The sequence below is a fragment of the Passer domesticus genome, chromosome 1 (assembly GCF_036417665.1).
Source record: "Passer domesticus isolate bPasDom1 chromosome 1, bPasDom1.hap1, whole genome shotgun sequence".
Lineage (NCBI taxonomy): Eukaryota > Metazoa > Chordata > Aves > Passeriformes > Passeridae > Passer > Passer domesticus.
This window is the reverse complement of record NC_087474.1, coordinates 149,551,984-149,574,419: the sequence shown is the minus strand read 5'-3', so window position 1 is coordinate 149,574,419 and position 22,436 is coordinate 149,551,984. Positions and strand designations below refer to the sequence as shown.

The 22,436-nt window shown below is 40.0% G+C and overlaps 1 long non-coding RNA gene across 2 annotated transcripts in view; it reads left to right on the top strand.

Annotated features, from left to right (window-relative positions):
• LOC135289944 (uncharacterized) overlaps positions 1 to 21,743 on the top strand; it is a 30,910-nt gene extending 9,167 nt beyond the window's left edge. For both annotated transcript variants that reach the window (XR_010352674.1, XR_010352675.1), the window contains exons 2-4: positions 3,070 to 3,127; positions 19,688 to 19,791; positions 21,609 to 21,743. This is a non-coding gene — a long non-coding RNA (uncharacterized LOC135289944). The remainder of the gene's footprint in view (positions 1 to 3,069; positions 3,128 to 19,687; positions 19,792 to 21,608) is intronic.
• The last annotated feature ends 693 nt before the right edge of the window (positions 21,744 to 22,436 follow it).

The following is a 22,436-nucleotide window of genomic DNA, read 5'->3' as shown; positions in this document are numbered from 1 at the left end:
GAGTCTTAGAGAGCTACTTTTAAATGGTTGTGATGGATAAAAAAAGAAATTGTACCACAGCAAGAATAACTAACTTCATTTTGAGTCCAAGCCCACATCCCCAATATGGCAAAGTTCATGTATTTCCCCACATATTCTGGAGTTCACCCCATGTGATGCAATCTCTGTGGCCTCCTTAGCTAAACTGCACAGCAGGATTAAGAGTACAATGTGTGGGTAGAACTAGGAGATCATCCAAACGAAAAAAAGATTGAGGAACATTTTTCTGGTTCAGACACCTACAGAAAATAATTTTGCTTTTCTAAACTATTTGGCATTTGCAATACCACAGAAAACCCTACTTTCAGAGCTAGGCTGCTGAGACTACCCTTGATTTTTGCAAATTTAAGTATTTTACAAAGTTATGGGTTTTTTCCCAGGCCGACAAAGGTACATCTATAATTGCTATAGCCCTTATTACTGCTGTTCTTTACACAATCTTTCTGCATTATTTTCTCCATGCTGACTATAAGTGTTGTCATATTACAGGACTTATACTATATGTGACAGAATTCTTTGTGCATGGATCATGCACAAAAGATTCTTTGTGCATGTGTTCTTATTCTATATCTGGTGTGTGTATCAGATATTTTAAGCACAAATATATCATTGAGAATGCATCTGTAGACTTTAGTGTCTGAGTTTTGAAATTAAGAGAATAGCTACTCTCTCTCTTCTGGAAGAGAGTCTGGGAAAAAAGCTTGGTACAAATTTGCATCTGCTATTGCTCCATATCATGGTAAACTCAAACCATGCCTATTTAGGATAAAAAGCAGTGCTTTGATCTGCTCTTGTTTCTGCTGCTCCCACACCAGTGCACTCACAGACACTTAGCAGAGAAGTCATGAATCATACTTGTGTAAGTAGATAGAAAGTTTGATTCATAGTATCTTCCTTTTTGAGGACTCCTATTTGTGGCTTCCAGTGGATATGTGATTTCCATATGAAACCTGTGTAAAAAGTTTGTGGACAGGTCCATCTGAGATAAGTTTTTGTTCCTTGATTACAGATGAATTGGATTTTTTGTTCTTAGACATGTTATTTGTAGATATTCCTTCAGGTCTCAAGTTTCACATAATGTTTAAACTTCTAGCATATCTTTCCTTGTGTTCAATTGATATCAATGGATGTACTTTTGAAAAACAACTTCAGAATTCTCAATATTTAAATAACTGACTAGCCTTTTGTTTCTCTGTGTGAGTGCATTACACACTGCTGTTCCCAAGTGTGAAGGAGAGCTGAAATCTTCCTGAGATGTTATGGCTTTTTGCTGCAAATTTTCTACAAATCTTAATGTTGCTGCTACGGATGGTAAAAAATAAAGGTGGTCAATAAGTTACATTTCAAAGCCAGAAGAATTCATTACCCAGGTATGACTGGAAGAAAAAAGAGTGGAAAATGCTTTTGCAAAGCCTACACAACTAGAAGCATTCTTCTGCAAAATGCCGGTGCTCTAATAGGAATGAACCCATAGTGCTGCTCCCATATGATAGTGTGCAGTGTATCTATGCCTTAGACATCCCTTTAAGTTGTGCAGTGGATAGATGTGTTCACAGGGCTTTAGTGAATCACAGGGATTTAGTGAAGAAGTATATAGAAGTGGAAAAACTCAAAATAACTGAAACATGAAGTAATGACAACAGTAGCCTCTAGGGATATATTAAGTGTGGAAAGTGCTTACCACAGAAAATTTGTATGGACATTTGCTTTCCTGGCATTGGCTGGGCCTTATGGTTGTCATTTTGAATATTTATTAAAACAATGCCACATGTTGATTGCTTACAGTCTTTGAATTGATTCTCACCCAATGTAGTGAGATGAAGCTCTGAGTCTTTTCAACAGTTATGTATCATAGTTTCACTTACTGCTGGCATGACTATGGGATACTGCATTTTGGTGATAAATGGTCTGGCCATGAGACCCTCATATACCCACGGAGTGATTCCCAGGAGGGAAAGCAGAATAAGCTGGTTGTTTGGAGTAGAGTCTGCTAATGCAATGCAGAGCACGAGCTGGAAATCACAGAGCAATGTTTTAGCAAACCTGCTGAAACCAGAGCAAGCAGGGCTCTGTGGGAGCTGCACATGGAGTGGGAGGAAGTGACAATGCATGACTGCAGCCCAAAGGCAACTGCACCCTGGGCTGTATTGAAAGATTCACAACAACAATCATGGTTGAAGGAGGTGATTCTCCCCCTCTGCTCTGCTCTTGTGATATCCCACCTGTAGCACTGTGTCCAACCCCATGACCCCCAACACAAGAAAGACACAGTGAGTCCATGTCGATGACCAATTTGCAGGTGAGGTGTGGAAGACCAAACCAGTCTTCCTTGCTCTGAAGGCAGTGGAAGCTGTGATCTCCGTCAGCATATGGAGACCTCCATATATTATCTTGATGGGGCCCAAAGTCCAAAAGAGTTGCACATATGATATCCACCATAAGTGATCAGTTTTGAAGAGTAGTAGTGGGTTGACACTGGTTTAACCATGATGGCAGGATCTCAATGAAATGGTCATGAATGATTCTTCACTTTGACAGATATTTAGCACCTTTCAGTGGTCTAAGGACAGTTCTTTCTTTTGAATTAATCATCTTAAATGTCTACAGTAGCCTACCTGGCCTTCCTGTTCTGCTTTTGGCCATCTAACTTGAAATATCTGTTGTAATGCCCCAGTTAACATACTAAATTGACATATAAGTAAAGGGAGAGTGACAATGGTCTTTGGTGATTGCTATTGCATGACTTTCCTTCTGAAGGTGCCTCTTTAACTACAGAGGGAAATACCACAGAATCAAAAAAATGTCATGGGTTGGAAGGGACCACAAAGGTCTTCTAGTTCTAAGCACCCTGCCATCATCAGAGACACCTCCCATTATACCAGGTTTTTCAGAACCCTATCCAATCTGGTTTTGAAAATTTCCAGAGATGGGGCATCCACAACTACTCTGGGTGATGTGTTCCAGTGCCTCACAGTTCTAAGGGTGAAGATATTTCTTCCTAATATCTAACTTAAATCTACTCTCTTCCAGAGTTCCCTGCTGCCCTGTGACTGCATGCCCTTATAAACAGTCTCTCTCCATGTTTCTTGTAAGTACTGCAATTAGGTCACCCCAAAGCCTTCTCTTTTTCAGGCTGACAAACACTACAATTGTGTGCCTAATGTTCCTTACAGGAACTGTGGGCTTCATGATACTTGGATAAGCATGGAAATGGCCCCAAAAGGCTCTTGCTGAGTTACTATGTTGTGCTGCCTCTTTTGTAATCTGATGTGTCTGTGTGACATAGACATTTCAACCCATGATATTGATGGTCATTACCAGGATTTCCTGTTCCCACAAAGCTTGTCACATGTGTTTGAAGTTTATAATCTGCTTTTCATTTTAAATTTGGTATTCTCCCAAAAAACAGATTTCCCCATATTCTTTCATTTCCTGCAATGTTCATTAGGGACACTGATGGTGACTCTGCTCATTGGGTGGAATGACATCCTTTCTGGGTCAGTCCAGAGTAACCACTTACTGGGTTTTAGTGCTGGTAGACAACTCAGCCCCACAGAGTTGCTTGCTCACACTTCCCTCAGTGTACTGGGGGACAGAATTGAGAGGGTAAAAATAAGAAGATTCATGCATTAAGATAAACAAATTTAATAAGTAAAGCAAAAGCTGTGCATCCAAGTAAGCAATGCAAAGTAAACCAAGAAATTCTTTTGCCACTTCCCACCTGAAGAATGATGTTTAGCCATTTCCAGGAATGCAGGTCTTCATCATATGCAATAGTTACTTAGGAAGACAAAATACCATATGTTTAAACATTGTCTTTTTCATCCCTCTTTCCCCAGGTGTATATGCTGAGCACAGCACTGTATGGTAGGGAATATCCTTTTGTTCAGCTGGGTCAGCTGTCTTGGCTGTGTTCCCTCCCAGCTCCTGCCGTACTCTCAGCCTCCTCACTGTCAGGGCAGCATGAGAAGCAGAAAAGGCCTTGGTGGTGTGTAAGCCCTGCTCACCAATAACAAAAACGTCAGGGTGTCCTCAACACTGCTTTCAAGCACAAATCTAAAACATAGCACCATATGAGCTACTATGAAGAAAAATAACTATTCCACCCTCTACCGGTGCATCAGCAATGGGGAATGTGCTGCTTGGGTGCCAAAGCTGGCTTGAGATGGGCTAGGAGTGCTGGAAAAGGTTGTGAGGCTTCAGTGTGCCAGCATGGCACCTTAGCTAATGAGTCAATTGTGTGTGGACATGGAAATAAGGGAACTGCAGGGCTTCTCAGAGCTCACTGCTCTAAGCACCATCAAAGGGGCAGCAGCAGATTGTCACCTCTGTGCTCCAAGGTGGTGTGCAGGGAAGGCAAATTCTTGAAAAGGGCCTCCAAAATTAGAGGTGACAGCAGTCCTTGGAGAAGATGTGTGTTTCTTTTGAGGGACCATCTGGGAGATGTGTTATATATAAATAACCACATCACAAAAGTTTCATGTAAAGCACCCCTGCAGACCACTTACTCCATTGAGGGGAATTACTGTTTGCAGCATATTGGCAAATTTCTTGTCTAATCTGGTTCTTAATACTTAGGGAAATTTTTCTCTCTGGTCTAGGGAGAATATTTAACAGTCTGAAACATACTATTTAATGATTTTTTTTCCTCAGAGATTTAGTCTAAATTTTTTTTGACATAGGTATTACCCTGTTGCATCTTTCTATATCGATGGAACAGCCATAAGCAACATTTTCTTTTTCTTCCTCAAAGCTTCAGCCTTGGTAATGTTTCTCATCCTTGCTAGTAAGAAAACTGCAGATGTAATTTATGGGGCACATACACAGCAGAGCTCACTACACAAAGGAGCACCAGTTCAGAGTGGAGCCACAGGCCTTTGTTTCCGGATGATGACTGTCAGCTTTGGATCAGACCCGTGGGGAGCCACAGTAAAAATAATCACTTAAATAGCAGAGTTAATGTATCATTCTTTCAAATCCCAACAGTTTTTAGAAGCTAGCTTACTACTGTCTTGGCTGTTTTATTCATTGCTGGTTGTTTTCTCTCCATTTGGAGATGATCTGATTTTCTCAAGATCTCATTTAAAAAAGGCTGAGGGCAATTAATCAATGCTGTTGGGCTGGTTTTCTGGAGTGCTCATTATGTTTCAGCTGTGCTTAGCTCCTTTCTATAATGCTGCCTAAATGCATTCCAGATTTAACTTTTTCTCCTTTGCGGGCTCTGTTTCACTTCACAGACTAGGCCAGATGAGGTAAGGTCATGGAGCACCACTGGGGTGAGTGCTGCCATGGAGGACATCACCAGGTGGGTACTGGGATTCTATTTTTCTTTACTAGACAGATCATATGTGTGCTGTTTGTGGAGAGGAAGTCTCCTCTCCTCTGTCCTCCGCTGGTGTTGAAGAATAGAAATATTATAATAATTTGAACCCAGGATCATGTAGACACTCCCCCCTCTCACCTGCAAGGCACCATACAGAAAGAGAAGAAAATGGACAATATATTAAATAACTTAAAATTTCTCACAATGGTCAATTTCAGATAACAAAAGCAATAGCAAACAGAAATTCAGAGGCAGGACCAGTCAGCCTGACTTGCAACAATTTTCCCATATCACCTGACCCATCTGTTGTCAAAATACTTTTTGGGAATTCACTATTCTAGTGTGGAAAACTCCATATATTCTTCTCCACTTACATCTGCAGTCCTTCTGGATGAAGAGAAAACTCAAACTCCTGACCCAAAGTATGTAGCTTGGCTGTGTATTCATCACTGTTTTAATAAGCAAGTCAGGAGTTTCATGACACAAAGTTTCCTCAAAGGAAAGGAGCCATGGTTAGCATAACATCTGGCAGTGTTGACGTAATCTACTGTTTAATTCACATCATCTGTTGCCAGTCAGAGACACTCAGAGGTGCAGCATTGTGAAATGCAATTATTCTAAACTCTGGGCACAAAATTTCACACTGAAGATTTGGGGAAAGTTCCTTTTCCTGCTGTGCACATGTGACACATCATCCTTCTGGCTCAAACTGAATGTCAGTGTTGTATGATTTGGCTGAACATCATATCATGTTCCCTGACAGACATCTGTGACTTTTTCACCCAGGGAGATAAATGGAAAAAAGGTGAAAGTATCTTGACTGATTTTAGTTGGTCATTAAAACACTCATGAGATGTAGAAGCCTTTCCGTTGATGTCTTGGAGTGGCTACCTAGAACAGAGGCTAGACAAAGTTAGGAGAATAAAGTGGGTATTTATTAAAGGCCTTCAACAGATACACCTTGGGCAGGCAAAAGCCTCCCAGAGGCTACAGCCAAGGTGGACAACAGTCACAATTTTTTCAGACAGCTATAAGTTTGGTCTATTTATATCAGAGGTTAATTCTCCAATTACAAGTTCAGGTTATGAAGTCACTGCCCCTTAATTCACTTCTGTTTATACTTTTTGGGGCGTGAGGCTGTAGGGTGTCCTTGGGTTCCAGGCCCAGAGGAATTGTTTTGTCTGACCAAAGTGTGAAGACAGTGGTTTACACTTTATATGAAGTTTAGAGTTATGCACTAATGCAGCACAGGATTTGAAAAATATAAAGGCTAAAATCTTAAGGTGTCACAATGAGTTGTTTTCCTGCATCCACCAGCCTGCTGATTGGCATACATATTGTGTCATAAATTTGTTCTTCCACCATGTTTAGGGAGTTGGAAAGAATCACTGTCTTGGGGAGGAACTGACAAAACATATTATGATGTGTTTCAGAAACATTTTGTGTTCCCTTCATTATGAAAACCAGGGTTTAAGATCCTATGTACTTAGGGAAGATTTGAAAGCTGTGATCTTGCAAGTAGTAGGAAAATACTGAGGGGAGGCTCAATGGGACAAACTATATGCAAGGAAACATGATGCTCATGTGAAGGAATGGTCTATGAACAGAGGTAGTAGGGAAGTGCTGAATTCTAACCTTTCAATCAACCTCTTGTCTGACACTGAACACTGCTTAATTTAATGAGCATTATTTAATCTTTAGCTCAAAAATAGCAAATGTTTTTGAGGACACAACATTACACTGTCTCTCTTTGAAACTGAATGCCTTCAGTGTTTCTCAGTGCTTCATTTTCCTTTGTGCTCAGTTTGGAGTCATAAATCTTGTTTTTCCAGGAAGGAGTAGATAAAGGGTATCTAAACTGAGGGGTTCTATCTTATTTTTTCTTGAAAATCTTCAGTGCTTAGTGTAATAAAAGGCTGTGGGCATTGTATTTCTTCAGCCTCAGAAGTACAGCTTTTGCATTGGAGTTTGCTTTTAAAATCCTGCCATGGCAGGCCTTTTAAATAACTGATGGTCTTGCAATTGTAACTTCTAAAGAGAGCAGATAGAGTACATCTGAAGAGAGGAAGAGAAATATTACCTAGACTGGAGATCAAAGTACACTTCCACTGGGACCAAATCCAGTTAATGCTATATTTACTTTAATAACCTCCAAGGAAGGGTACCTATCCATTTCAGTCTCACTATCATTTATGAAAGCTACCAAGGAGGAAATTAGAGATTCGAAAAGTCAGCTGCAGGAATTCATCTTATGCCTATTCAAATAATGACTTGCTGATTACTGAAGCTTTCATTTCTGAAGCAGAAAGATAATCTGCATTTTGAATGCCACATGGAGGCGTGTGAGATACAGAAGAGCACTCATGTGCTCAACACTGATTTAGCAGACTCTTTAAATGGGCAAGATCTAGTTCTCCCTCCTTGTCACCTTCTTATTGGACCTCTAACTGCAACATCCAAGTCCCAGCTTTGGCTGCCAATGAGGCACTGTGACCTGCAAGTGTGGTGTTGGTGGACATGCAATGTGCTTGGGAGTGCATCGGATCTCATGGAACCAAATGATGCCAATGCAGCAACTGAATCTGACTGTCCAGTGCTGCTGCAAACAAGTTTTCAATCCTAAATACACTTCCAGAATGGATTTGAAGACAACCTAGTTTAGTGTGTTTTTATGGTGTGCTCTGTGCAGAGCAAGAAATGCAATCATTCAAATACATTTTAGATGCAGGCTACAAGAAAAATAGAGACAGGAATGCAGTGTTCTCACCCTTTGGCCACACCTATGCTACTAAAGAGAATAAGTCAGGACTGTTCTCTGACCTGGGCATATCCTCACAGTATGACTCACAAGTGTATGTCTAAACTGTTCCCTTTAAAAGAGGTGGGTCAAAGAAGCACACTGGAATGAATTCTCCATTGTGGCTAGCACTGTTATTTGGAGTTGATGGTAGAGGCGGTCACGAGATATCACTCAAACCTGTTCCCTGCCTGGTTTAAGTTTACTACTGCACATGTAGTCATAAGGCCAGGGATAGGCTTCACCAACTAGCATTGAAGGAATTTGACTGTGCTGACTGGATCCTTCCCTCTCCTTGCTTATCCTTAGCTTTTCCTGTCTCTCTACACTGTTGACAATTATGGTGATGACTTCTGTCCAGCTCTGAGAGACCCCTGTGCACCATCTCACAAGGGGAGTGAGCTGCCAACACCATAATGTGGAGTAGACACTTTCCATTTGAAGATACAGTGGAGAGGCTTCAAGGGCCACAGGAGGCCAGTGGGATGTAGTCAGAGGGTCGCAAAACCTGTTGCCCAGGTTGTGTGGAGGACTCTGGATCTGGCAGAAACTGAAATCTTGTTTGGGGTACCAGCTCCTCACTTCTGTTAATGGGAGCAGTAGATGGCTGCTACATACCTTTTGGACTTCTAGCATAACTGACCAAATATTTCACTGAAATGGTGTCTGCTTGTTACAGATTCCTCCCTTCCTTGGAACTGTCAAGGCACAGAAGGAGGGAGAATTCTGAAACAGAACAGACTTTAAATATATTTATCACAAAGTGCACAAAGTCCATACTGAGGGTTGAACTCAGGTCTCAACCTGTCCAACAGAAGCAAGGGAACCTTATTAAGGACCCAGTGACCAGGACAATTGAAATCAAACATTTGATTAAATGAGGACTCTTGATATTTTCTTTTTTCCTTTCCTAGTAATAAAAAGGTAAGTATATAAAAATGCTTCTATCAGTAATCTTCTCCAATTAGTTGTGTGAGTTAAAATCATACAGCTGTGTGCAGAAGAGAAATAGGGCAAAGGGTATTATATATACATATGGAGAGACAATGAGTGAAGTTACACACAAAGCATATGTGGAAATAGACAAAAATGTTGAGTTCTTACATGTTTTAACTTTATTGTGTGGCCCCAGCTGGAACATGTGCACAAGAACGGTCACTCTTCTATAAACAGCTGGTACTTCATTCTTACACACTAACAAAACCTTGTCATGCAGATTTGGTGAGGAAGACCTGCTGTTCTTGACACTGTAATTAATCATGCTAATTATGGCTGAAGATTAGAGAGAATCCAGCAATACTTTAGGATACTTGGGTTATGGGAATTGAAATATTTGCTATTTTTATTCCTCCCTGTCAAGAAGGAATTGGCAAGTATCCCGCTTAAAAATCTTTGAATAGATTAATTTTCTTATTCCAAACTGAGGGGTCTCAAATCTTGCTCTCATGTCAGGAAGTGACAATAGGACATACTTCACTTCAAATGGCATTGCCTGTTGCTATGGGTGCTAGTAACACAAAAGAAAAATCAGCCCTTTTCCAGAAATTCATGCTAAGGTTGTGCTTTAGAATTTAAAAAGCAGCAAACAGCAAGATCCTAGTGGAAGGTGGAAAAGGCTTTAGTATGGAACTTGGAAGATCTATATTTTATTCTTGGCTCTTAGGAAAATTATTACAACTCCTGACTTGTTTTTCCTTTCTCACTCCTTATTCTGCATGTCTTGTTGATGGGAGATTTGCAGAGTGTTTGCATGTCTGGAGGTTTGCTGGGGTTTGCTGTGACAGTACATGGAGCAGCTCTTCCCGTAACTACACCTGTACCCACCCATGTGACATGTCTGGGAATGGAGGCTTTCCCAAGTGCTGATTAGCTGCCTTCTGGCAGTTTATTGTTCCACTGTTAATTATTCAGAGTCTGGTAACTATAAGTCTATTTGTATGAGCATTTTTCTCTGTGGCACTGGCTTCAAATTTTGACACAGAGTGTGTATCTAGTCATAAGTAAAAATTTACCCTGTTTATTTTATATGGGAAAAGGTTTTTGCCTTCTTTCAGCATTTGGAACATGAGTAACAGTGATCAGGGTGGAACCAAGAGCACATCATCTGAGAAAAAATGAATTCCAATTTTCCAAACACCATTGAGCTTTTAGCCAATTGTGCAGTTGTGGGGGGACTCAAGGCACTACATTGAAGTCTGTCGCTCAAATCATTGACAGAGCTCAATTTGAAGACCATGCTGTTCAGCATAGGCTTTAGGTCTAGTCTGCTGCCTGCTCAGAACCTGGGAAAGGAAGTTTGTAGGGCAAAAAACCTTTGGTTGATAATGGTATGGATGTGGGTGAACAGAAAAAGAGTCATCAAAGCTAGGATGCATTTAAATGCAATCCCAAGAATTCATTTGGTGTGCATAATATTTGAGGTATTTCCCCTTATTCATATGACAAACCAGGAACAGTGGTTTGTTTGTTTAAGTGGTACTTAAAAAATCTACTTAGGAAAGAGTATAGACTAGGAGTTCATCCTCTGGCAGGGATTCTTCTGATACTACCACTAATCACAGTACTGCTTGTGGTGAGCAGAAACTTCTTGTTTCCCATGGAATATTATCTGTCTGCTCAGTAGTGCTCTGTGGTGTGTGGCAGGAGGGTTTATGTGTGTGGGATGGTGGTAGTGCTGGCTGCTCTTAGCTCCCCTCACTTTCTTTGATCACTAAGGATGATGAAATGTGCTGAACTCCTGGAGGGCTGACTCAGCAGCACTTACATTGATTCAGCACCAGTTCTTCACTTTCTCAGCATGCTCACAGACAGTGCAGTTTTGTGTCACTGGGTCACAAATATCTCAGCAATACTAGATTAATGAGTTAATATACTGGGACATGTTTATCCATCTATCTTTGTATTCTATTGTGTTTACTGATCTGTCACAATCAAGATTTCAAGAAAAATTACTTGAATCTTACTCTTGGAGAATGGTGTAACTGAGTGACTTGCACAGGCACTGTGCAACATTGCTTGAAAGCCATTTTCAAGCCTCTTACCTGCAGCCTAAACCTGGCATTAGGAAATCAGAAAAGGCTCAGAAAAAAAATTTCATAAGTCTCTGGGACTGGAAAAAATTGCTAAGAGTGCTCTTTGAAGCGATATCTCCTGTTGTCACTAGGCTAGAAGACCTCTTGGTCTGCCTTCATGGGAAATATCTTAAATTCTGAATGAAAAGAAGCTTGCTGAAGAAGATTGGGAAGGGAAATTTGGGAAGATGACTAGAGAGGATGACTGAGAAGGAGCTCACATGACCCAGCCTGGTTGAATGTCCTGGATAAAAATCCTTGCTAAGCCTGGAATTGATCAAGTACAGAAAGCTGTGACGAATTGCCCAAATATATTAACACTAAAAGCAGTGAATGTCAGCTAGATTAAACTGTAGCTGGGCAATTACAAGGACTTTGATTACTTTTTGAACAAAGAAGGAATCAGCTTGAAAATAAAGAAATTTGTGATGTGGGGAAACAGCCCAACGAGGATACTGCTGTGGCACCAGCAGCACCCTAATTGCACATGCCACCCTACTGGTGGTGACTTGCTGCCCCAGCCAGATCCAGTACTCTGCTTTGTTCTGTAGTTGGCAGGGAGGCAGATGGGCTCCCTAACATCTCCTTGAGGAGCAGCAGCTGAAAGTTTAGTCCCTAGTTTAAAACAATTCATTCTATAGGCAAAATCACCAAATGTGTTTCCCTGGAGATGTGGGTGATGAAGAGCCCTTTCCCAGCAGTCACACTTAGATCAGTTTTAGGGTGGGATGAACCCTGAGAGTGTTAAAATCTCCCTGCTGGGATACAGCATTCTTTAAAACTAGTGGCAATGGTAGAGCAAACCTGAGGTTCCCCTCTCACCTCTCTGCCCACTGCAGGCTGCTTTCTCTCCATGTGAGGGTTTACTCAGTGCACCAGGTAGCCACAGCCTTGCTGACTTGGCTCTCTGAAAGATTTTCACCAACAGCCTCTCTCTGTGTGGTGACTTAAAAAGCATATTCCTGTGTTAAACAAAAAGGCATGATTGCAGACAGAACCTCACAGTATAAAACCTTTTGCTTTCTCTGCTTTATCTGCACTGTAGCACGTTAGACAGCTTAATTTAGCTGAAAGTATAAGGAGGTTATAAATGCATAGAAATTTACACCTTGACTATATTATACTTTAAATGAACTGCAGAAAATTGTTTAGTATTTACATCTGATACAGAACATTTATCTATTTCTGATACTTATCTATGTAAGATATGATGGTACTTAATAGTAAAATGTAGTTTTACACATGATTTTAGGGGATAGAAAAACATGCATATTATAGGGTGTTTTTGTATGTATGCAGGGAAGTAAAATACAAAACTCCAGAATCCTTAAAACATTGAGTATCTGGAGACCATATGGAATTGATTGTTAGCAGATTACACAGTAAAACACACAGACACAAAAAAAAATCAACCCCACAAGTAATGTTTTTCAGGCAAATTATTTAGCTATAAAATGATTGTTTCAAGAAGATATGTTTGAGGCAAAACCTCTTATACCAGGGATTTATTGAAAATCTTTCTCCCACCACAGATTTGTAGCTAGGGGATTTTGTTTAGAAATAGATTATTTTTTCCCAATGGAAGAACCACTTCTATGTTAGTGTAGGGGGCTTCCCAGCACAGAAGTGGATTGAACTTCTGCAGTAGTGCATCCATAAATTCTTTCCCAACTGTAGTTTAACTGTTTTAGAGTGCTTTGATTTTTCAGCATTAATATAAACCATCTTGAATCTGTGTCCTAAACTTAGATGCCCATGTATATTATTTATTTGTTCGTTGTTTTAAAAATATACTCGATGTATTAATTAATAAAAGATAACTTCAGTCTCTCTAGAACAATTTCTCTGACAAAAAATGCAGGATTGATGCTATATGATTACCTCAGGGCTGGGTGCAACCTGGAGAAGGTGTGAGAAGCACTGCCACAGTTCCACTTCAGGGAGGGAAAGAGGAGGGTTTAGGCCATTGGGTTCCCTCGTGTCATTGGGTCACAGTGACATTTGGTGACACGATTTAATGAAGTTCTTAGAGATAATTTCTATGATGAAGAGAATGAGATATTCAACAGAAGCATCCTGAGAAGCAGCACGAAGGAAAGGGGAAGGCAGGCAAGCAAAGTTTACATACTCCTAATCTGGTGCACGTACTTTATTCTTGGATATACCAAATGTATCAGAATTACCACTGCCATATGGCCAGCAGTGTTCACTTACTGAATTGATTTTGGTGATATGCAGGAATCCTAACAAAGAACAGGGCCAGGTAAAGGGGAAGAAGTTGTCAGAAAGGCAAAGAACTTCTCATGACTAAACTCCTACATGTGACAGAAATGTGCTAAGAGAAATAGCAACCCAAGAAATTCAGATCTTACTTAGATCTTGTTCTCTTGTCCTGGCAAAAGGCTCAAGGGTGATAACAATTAATACCATCACCTGTAAGCTCTGCTTTATACTGGGATAATATACCTGTGATGGTAAGACATGGCAAAACATTGAACCCCTACGAATTTTGAGCTAAGCTGTGTCAGGGGAGCTGCATGCTGTCTCACTGAACCTCTGTTTCATGCTGGATAAAAGATCAGGCATCTGTGCCAGTTCTTGCTTTAACCCTAATATTATTTTAATAATACTCTTATTATCAGGGGATTTTATTGAATGAAATTTATTAGGAAACATAGTTTGTAATATGGTTTTAATAACATTGACATGCAATATCTCTGTGGTAATGGATATTTGTTGTCTTGTTTAACATAATCATAATGGGTGTAAATAACAATCAGGATTTTATGGTCATGTGGTTTAGTGCCATGATTAGAAAGAGAATGAAATATTTTCACTAATCTTGCAAGCATATTTGACTCAACTATAGATGTTACTCCAAGTATTCATATTACAACATAACCTTTATTTCAATGCTAAGTTAAGAAGTGTTGTTATACTATGCAGCTGAGATGGGCTTAAAATATTGGTTCTAAATAGGATTGTTTCAAAAGTTTTGGTACCTGGTGCTCATTGACACTGAGTCAAAGAGAAGCTGATAAATCTTAATTCTGTTGTCAGAGCTTTCAAAAGATGATGGTGCTTCCACTTAAGATTTTGTGGGGTTTTTTACCTCTGTAATATTCTGTGGCTTAGAAGAAATAGATGTTAAGATGCTGAAAATTTAAGCTGTTATTGAAACATAGAGCAGACAGCCCTTCTCATGCATACCTTGTTTTCTCTAAAGCCAGCTCACAAACGGTGCTCACACATGGCTTTAGATAAAAACTACAGAGAGAAATGAACTGCTGTTCTGTGAAAACTTGGCCAGGTGACAACGATAATATTCTTGCTGCCCTAGAGGTCCTTGTCAGACTGAGCCTTTGCCACCACAGTCTACAGGCACTTTTGTCCACACGTTATTTGATAGTAAAATCATTGCAATACCTCTTGTAACATATATCAATCTTCTGTCAGAGGGAGCCCAAGACAATGAACAAAAAGGGCTCCTGCGAGAATTGGAGCTGACTGGCTAATTTAGAATGTATCAACTTTTACTTGTATTTGGCTTGGAAATAATTTACTTGTAAGCCTGGTTATAGCTTCTTCAATGTCTGTATTGTATGAGTTTTTTCACTTGTAGATATTCATGCTGCAATTTGGGTTGTCAGCTATTTTGACTGTTCTTCCTGATACTGTGTATGATCTGGCAAAATGCTCTATTTTTGATTCACAAGGGGTTTGTAATATAGTTATTTTTATGCAGCTAAGAGGAACTGAAGAAACTTCAGGGATTCATTAAAAATATTGTTTGTTTCAATATCCGGACTTTGCAAATTATGGACAAGGTTTTCTTTAATTTAAATTAATAAATCAGAATGGTTGTAGTTCCCCAGCCAGGAAAGGGAGTGATGGGGAGGAAGGGCAGAAATCTCTTCAGTCATTTTGAGAGCCTATATGTGGAGAGGCTGTGTAACCTGTGCCCCACCTCCCACTCCCTGTGGCCCATTCACTGGGTGGAAGCAGAGGAGCCTTGCAGCTCAAAGAGTATGAGTGGAAAGGAACAGCTGATATTCAGCCTTTAACAACAAACCCAGATCTCATTCAAGGGCAAATTTTTGCTTCTTATAAGTACTGCAGATCTTCCAGCAGCAGTGGGACCCTTACTGGAGACCATGGCAGCGTGGATGGGGAGGCAGAGTTGTTTGGTTTTTTTTCTACTGACTTGTCACAAGAAAATATAGAGACAATTCCACCTATTTTTCCCATATAGAGCTACTCAGCTGTGTCAGATTTTAGTACAGGTGTGTGTATATATACATATCTATTCAGCACAGCTCATATATTGCATATATACTGACAACTACACTTCTAAACACATGATATATTAGCATAATGTGGTAAGAATGGCTACTTTAGCTGCTTCTCAAAACCTAATTTTTGCCTTCAAGAACCAAAATTTTGTGATGGAGCTGTATTTGCCAAAATGCCAATGAAACCATCTCTTTCTTTGTCCTGTGACACCACAGAGCTTTGTTCCTAAAAGTGTCATTATGTCTTAAAACCACTGCATTATTTACTTGCTGGCAATTGCCAAATCTCTGTTTAGAACACTGTGAGGTCAAGAGTTGTTTCTTCAGATGGGTAATTGATGTTAGGCTGTTCAATGCCAATACACACACCTAAAGAGAATAGGTCTTATGAGGAGTGGCTGAATGTCCTGAGGTTGTTTAGCCTGAAGAAAAGGAAGCTTAGGGGAGACTTTATTACTTTCTACAGCTACTTGAAAGGAGATTGTAGCAAGGTTTAAGTTGGATAGTAATAAAAATTTCTTCACACTAAGGGTCGTCGGGCATTGGAACAAACTGCCCATGGGAGTGGTGTCTTTCCCATCCCTGGAGGCATTTAAAAGGTGTGTAGAAGTGGCACTTAGGAACTTGGTTTAGTGATGAACTTGGCAGTGTTGGGTTACAGCTGGGACTCAAAGATCTTAAGGGTTTTTTCCAACCTAAATAATTCTGTGATTCTAAAAAGAAATGTCATCAAATAAAGCTGTGTCAAAGTAAGGCCTGGTTTGTTGTAGTTGAGACTGGTGTGGAAATATGAATTTTAAAGCCTTATTTCACATGCTTCTTTTGAAAAATTTGGCCTGTTTATTCTATAATACCCTTTTACGTATTGTATGTCTGCCTTTTACATATTGTATGTGTGCCTTCAGGAACCTGCCTTCTTCACTGTACATTGTTTTTGTGCCTGCAACTTTCAATTAAAACAAAATATCTGATGAGTAAATCCTGAGTATTTCAAATTATGTGATCTCCAGTATTAGAAATGAATAAAAGGCTGAGTCAGCAGGCCTTAGAGTCCCTAGAATGAACCTCTTCAGTAATTTTTATTTTGCTATGGATGGGTATACGAAAGGGGGTAGGAGTGACTGAAGTCCTTCCTGGTCTTTTGTTGTGTCTCAAAGGCTGTCAGGTCTACTTCACAGATTGAAAGCTCAATGAGAAATGTTTTTTGGGGGGCTGTAAAGATTTGCTCTAGCTTCTTTTTCATCCAATTAGTAGTTAATTATTCTGTGAAGAGTAGAAGAATTTCAGGCACTGAGAACAAATGTAGCATGTGGGAGCCATCCTGGGGTGCAAGGATGGAGATGCCCTTGGGCACTACAAGGGAGATGTTTCTCATTCAGTGTTTTGTACTGTGGCTGGAGATCGTCTTCTTAGGGCAAGCCTTGAGTGTTTGATGCCCTAAAGGTACTGTGAGTAAACCTACTACACTGAGTGCTGGATGCACAACCGGGAAGGGAATGTCAAGTCCGTAGATGTGGGAATAATTCAGGCTTAGCAGGCAAGCCAAGATGCTCAGTGCTGCCAAGACAGAGATGCTTTCAGTGTTGGAAACCTCAGTGACTAGGAACTCTAGATGTATCTATGAAGAGAGGGCTGCTGGGTGATGTTTTTGGTGCTCTGGCAGGACTAAATATCTAACCTTGTGTCAGGGACAGTGGAGAGAAACAGATGCTTGTAGTCTAAACACAGGTGCTGCTCTCCAGCACTGGATTTTCTTACCATGGGCTGCAGAGGGAATGCAAGTGATGAGTCAGGTGTGAGACCCACACTGTCAATAGTTACAGCTGACAATGGACCCTGTGCCTTCTTTCCTTCTTTGCTTTACAAGACTGAAATCAAGAATCTGGACATCACCATGAGGGATCCCACCTGATTTATCCTTTCTACATTGCTTGATTTATTTCTTCAATTTCTCCTTGTTTTGGCCTATGGATCCATGTCTTTTTTGAAAGGAAAATCTGAGTCCTCATGAACTTATGGTAGCAGGTCCTTGAGAAATACCATAAAGGAACAGATCAACAGATAATTTTTACCAGCCTTTCAGAAAACTGCCAGCATGAAAGAGAGGCACAAGCCACCTTGGTATTAATTTTCATAGGTCAGTGCTGCTGTGAATTCTTGAGGTGTTTACATTTTTTCACTCTCATTTACAAAGAAGTGTTAACTTGCAGTCTCAGAGGAACACAGGCAATTTCCTTAATCCCCAAAAAGAAGTGTGCTAAGTACATTAATATATGGGAAATTCAACAACAGATCCTCCTGCTTGCTGCAAACTGACTGATAGCAAAATGAGTTCTATGGATCATCTCCAGAAACTGCTGAAGTAAGAAAAGCAGGGCAAATGTAGTGGCACAAATGTACTTCAGGGTGAAACTGAAAACTTCAAAGCTCATTTAAACACTTTTGTCCAGCTTTTTCAGTCATAATACTGCAGCTACTGATTTGGGCTGCGCAATTTTTTTGAAGCCAATGTTATTACTCCTGGGTACTCCAGTAGAAAGCACTGAGCTCGTGGAGTCAGGGAATTGACTGTCTAACCCAATTTTAATTTCCTCAAAGCTCCAAGTCACTCATGAATCACACTGCTATTATTTCAAAAACCACACAGGACAAGCTGTTTTCAGTTTCCTTTCACCTTCAATTCAATAATGAAAAATAATACTAAAAGTGCTACAATCTGTCTATTTTCCTTATCTGTGTGAAGGATCTGGCAAACCACAGGTCTCAGGACAGGTTTCAGGGTTTACTCAATTGAAAGAGGAGCCCATATCAGGAGCCCTCATGAATATTTGAAGTCTATTTCTGCAGACAGCATCTTTTTTATTTTTACCTTCTTCCTGCCCCATTCCTTACTTACTGAGGCTGAATATAGCTCCCTAAAGCAGTGCTGATTTAAGGCCAGAAGGAATCTGGTTTGACACATCTCACTTGTTCGATGGACTAGGCAGGTGGGTGAATGGCACTTTCTAAGACTGAATGTTGGGGTTGAGCAGGATGAAGGCTTTAGCTTAAGGCTGAGGGAGAAATTCCCATAGCTATGGTGAGCAAAAACTCACCCCCCCGGGAGTTCTTATGTTAATATTTGCTAGAAAGTTCTTTGTTCCCTATTCCATTATTGGCCCAAGTGTGTCTCATTGATTTTAATATTCCTAACACCAGTTTATTATTGGAACCCTTCCCTCAGACTCCGTCCCTATCTGACTCTATATTAGTTACTGTTTCTGCCCCAGCACTCCACTTTTATAGTGCACCCTATACCTTGATCTCCTTCTGCTGTTTATTGTTTTGACTATTATAGCCTCTTTTGTTTCAGGTCACTAACTCATGCCCATCTCTTTGTTTAGTGGCCAGGCAGACTTTGTGCCAATAGTCCTGAGGTGACTGCTGGCTGTACCACCCAGCCCGGTGTGCCAGAGTTGAAAGCTCAGTGGGAAGCGCATGGTGTGGGAAGGAATCAGATCTCACCAGCTGAGCCGGCTTTGCCTGGGGCAGTAGCTGGGATGGAGACCCACAGGAAACATTCTGTGCTCCAAAAAGTATTCTGTGCTCCAAGACAGGACACGGCTGTGAAGCAGTGGCTGACCCAAGGTTTGCTCGGCACTGCCCACAAGGTGCTGCCCGCGGAGACTCGGAGCTCAAAGGTGTGATCAAAATAGTCACAGCTCAGGCTAAAGAAAAAGAAAATAACTGCTAGGAACCTTTCTGACTATCTGGCAGTTATGTGCTTGCACAGGATCCAAATGGAGAAATAGTGTATAACTACGGTTTGTACCATAGTGATTGTATAATTTGCCACTCTAACGTGACAATGTCTCAGCAGCAATGATAAAAAAACAGCACCACATTTTCAATGGGAGTTCAGCTGCAACCTTGCTGAGCATTTAATTTCCTTCAATTCTGGCAAAATTGTAGGGTTCTGCTCTTCTGCCTAAGACTGGACTTCAAAATTCAGGGAGTAATTTAGAAGACCTGTGTTGATATGCTCGGTTTCAGCAATATTTATGTGAAATTAAAAAGTTGCAAAAGAGTTTACAGAAGCCAAATGGCTGCCTTCTAATGAACTTGAATGGTATCTAGGGCCAGTGGTCCTTAGACTGTTTTCATAACCTCAGTGTCTGCATTTCAGAGAGGATGAAATCCAGGATTCTTCACCTTACTGCTTGGGCACTTAAAGACCAGTGTAGGACCAGTTGTTCTTGTAAGAGAAACTGAAACAGTGATATTACTTGGGTAAGTATTGTACTACAGAAATAATGACAAGAAAAGCACAGAATCTCATAACTTAATATTGTGAAGCACTAGCTTAACATGTTAAATGAAAATAAAAATATTAAAAGCCAAGTTCATAAAAAAAAAAAGAAGAAAAAATGCTTCCTTTAAAAAGAAGAGCTATCAAAGAAATGAGTTGTCTAGGGACCAAGAAGGAATTTGGGAAACAGATGTTCTTACATTTAGGACAGATGCTTTATGATAACAGAGCTTTGATAGCAGTTGCAACAAGAACCTACTCTAATTGAAAAATGTTGTGGTATTTCACAAGAGGAAAGAAGAGGAAAATAATCAGCAAATTTCAAACAGACATAGGAAGACAGATTTTCACACTATTGTGTTACAGTGATTATGTCTCCAAAAGGGCAGAGAACAGGGAAAGTCCTGTTGCTGTCCTGAAGATTGGAAAGATAATGTAAAAGTAAGAACTAGTAAAGTAGGAGAAAGAGCTAGGCTCTCAGAAAAGACTTCCAAAGGGTTAGATGAGAGTTGAGAAAGCAGATTGAGACATACGGTGATAGTAATTATTGACCATGTTGTCAAATGATTAAATGATAAGCACATATTGGCTATAAAATACTTTAAAGGTTAGGAGGATAAGGAGTGAGTGCTGGTCCAAGTGAGGCAGACAGCGTCCCTTTCCCAGACATTTGAAGTGTTGGCTTTGAATCTGGCTTAGCAGCTTAAAGTTTGAGTAGATGCTTGTGAATGTGATCAAATAGAGAGATGTCATTATCATTGATTAATCTTTACTTGATCTTCCTACCTGTTTAACGTTCATTAAAGGCAGATTTAACATTCATTAAAATCTAAGTATGTGTGTAGGGGGTGGTCTTATCTCTCTTTTAACTCCTTGAAATCTAATTCAACAAAAAAGAGAGACCTTTGACTGGCTGCAGTTTAACTGGGAAAGCCTATATAGACCCTGGAGAAAACTGACATTTTAACGAGTCAATCCCTAGATCACCTACAAAGTCAAAGAGGAGATTGGTTTCTTCTCAGACAATGTGTCTTGAAGAAGAGCTTTTATTATAGGAAAGAAGGACAAATAGATTGCCAGACTCTGTTACTAGGTCAACATCTCTGCTCTCTTCAATCAGCAAGTGAGATTTCATAGTTTGGGTGCAACCAAAAATGAAGATTCATAAGATTTTAAAGTAATTTTATACAAAATTTGGGTGTTTGTTTTCATATGTTAGAATATATAATTCTTTTTATTCCAGGCTATTATTTTAGAACTGGTCAAATAAAGACAGAGTTTGTTTTGTTTTTCTGGAAGCAAAAACAACAGCCATGAATGCAGCAGTGCAGCTGACTTTTAAAACTTCCTTTGCAGGTGTTTACTTTTTTAGTGTCCATTCCTGTAACCAGACACCCTGTAAATACAGCCTAGGGACACTTTAAGTTCAAGCGGCAAGGCTCAGTTAGGGATTATTTCTTAATTTTTGGAGAGATATATCTATTGGACTTGTCTGCCAATTACCAGGCAAAATGCTTGCAACTATCAGTTCCAGGCAGTTCATTTTTTCTGAGGAAAACAGAATATTTCTGGCAATAGCCAACAGCACCCATCCCTAAACTGAGAAATCCCCTTACTTTTCTCCCTCAAAGCTTGGCATATCATAGTGAAAATTGACCCAGACTGAACCTAATTCATAGGATGTAACTGCATAGAATCTATTCACTATTTACTCTGCATGGTTGGTACCAAGGTCTCAGAAACTCTTATGACATTTTTGCTATTGTATATTTCAGTTTTGTCATCCACTTTTTTCCAGCATGCTGGCTAGTGACGATTTGTCATTGAAAGCTTTCTTCATGTTTGGGGAGGTGTGAACACGGAGTGCAAGGATTAGCTTTGCTCCACACAGTGATCAAGACCTACAGTACCAAACTGGCCAAAGGCTTTAAGGCATGTATGGTAATTTCCTGCTAGAATAGTTCAGCAGCAGGTGACAGCTACCATGGGGTTATCATGGGCTTTCTAATAAGCTTTAAGATACTCCAAGCATTTATCTTGCTTGACTTTGACAATTAGGTCTGCTTTTTAGGAAGCAGCCCTCTAGACTTACACCTAGCACAAGGCAGAATAAGGCATCTTAATTTTACAAGATACATTTAATTGGATGAGCCATAAAAACATTGAGAAAAAACTAATGATGCAAAGAAATTTTCTACTGAATGAAATACCTTTTCTCACTGAAGCATTAGATTAAATGTACATATTAGAAGAGCTTTATACCCCTTGGCTGTCACGATATAGTGAACCATTTAACAGAGTAATGGAACAGGAGGCTATTGTAGACCAGAGAAATTAGAGACATTAAAAAAATTGGAGAATGAAGACATAACCTTTAATTTTTTTTTTTTAATATGTAGCTCTTTATAATCATCTCCAGGATCTCTCTGTTTGACTGTTCTTGTTAATGACTAATTTTTGTATACTCTTTGGCCAAAATGTAATGGGATTGGAGACAGAAAGTTATTGATTCAAACTTGCCAACATTTAGCTCTAAATTAATTACTTTCTCTCACCTGGACTGATTTTCTCTAGGCAAAACAGAAGACTTTGGGAACATGAAGGCCAATTCAGGGTTTACTAACAC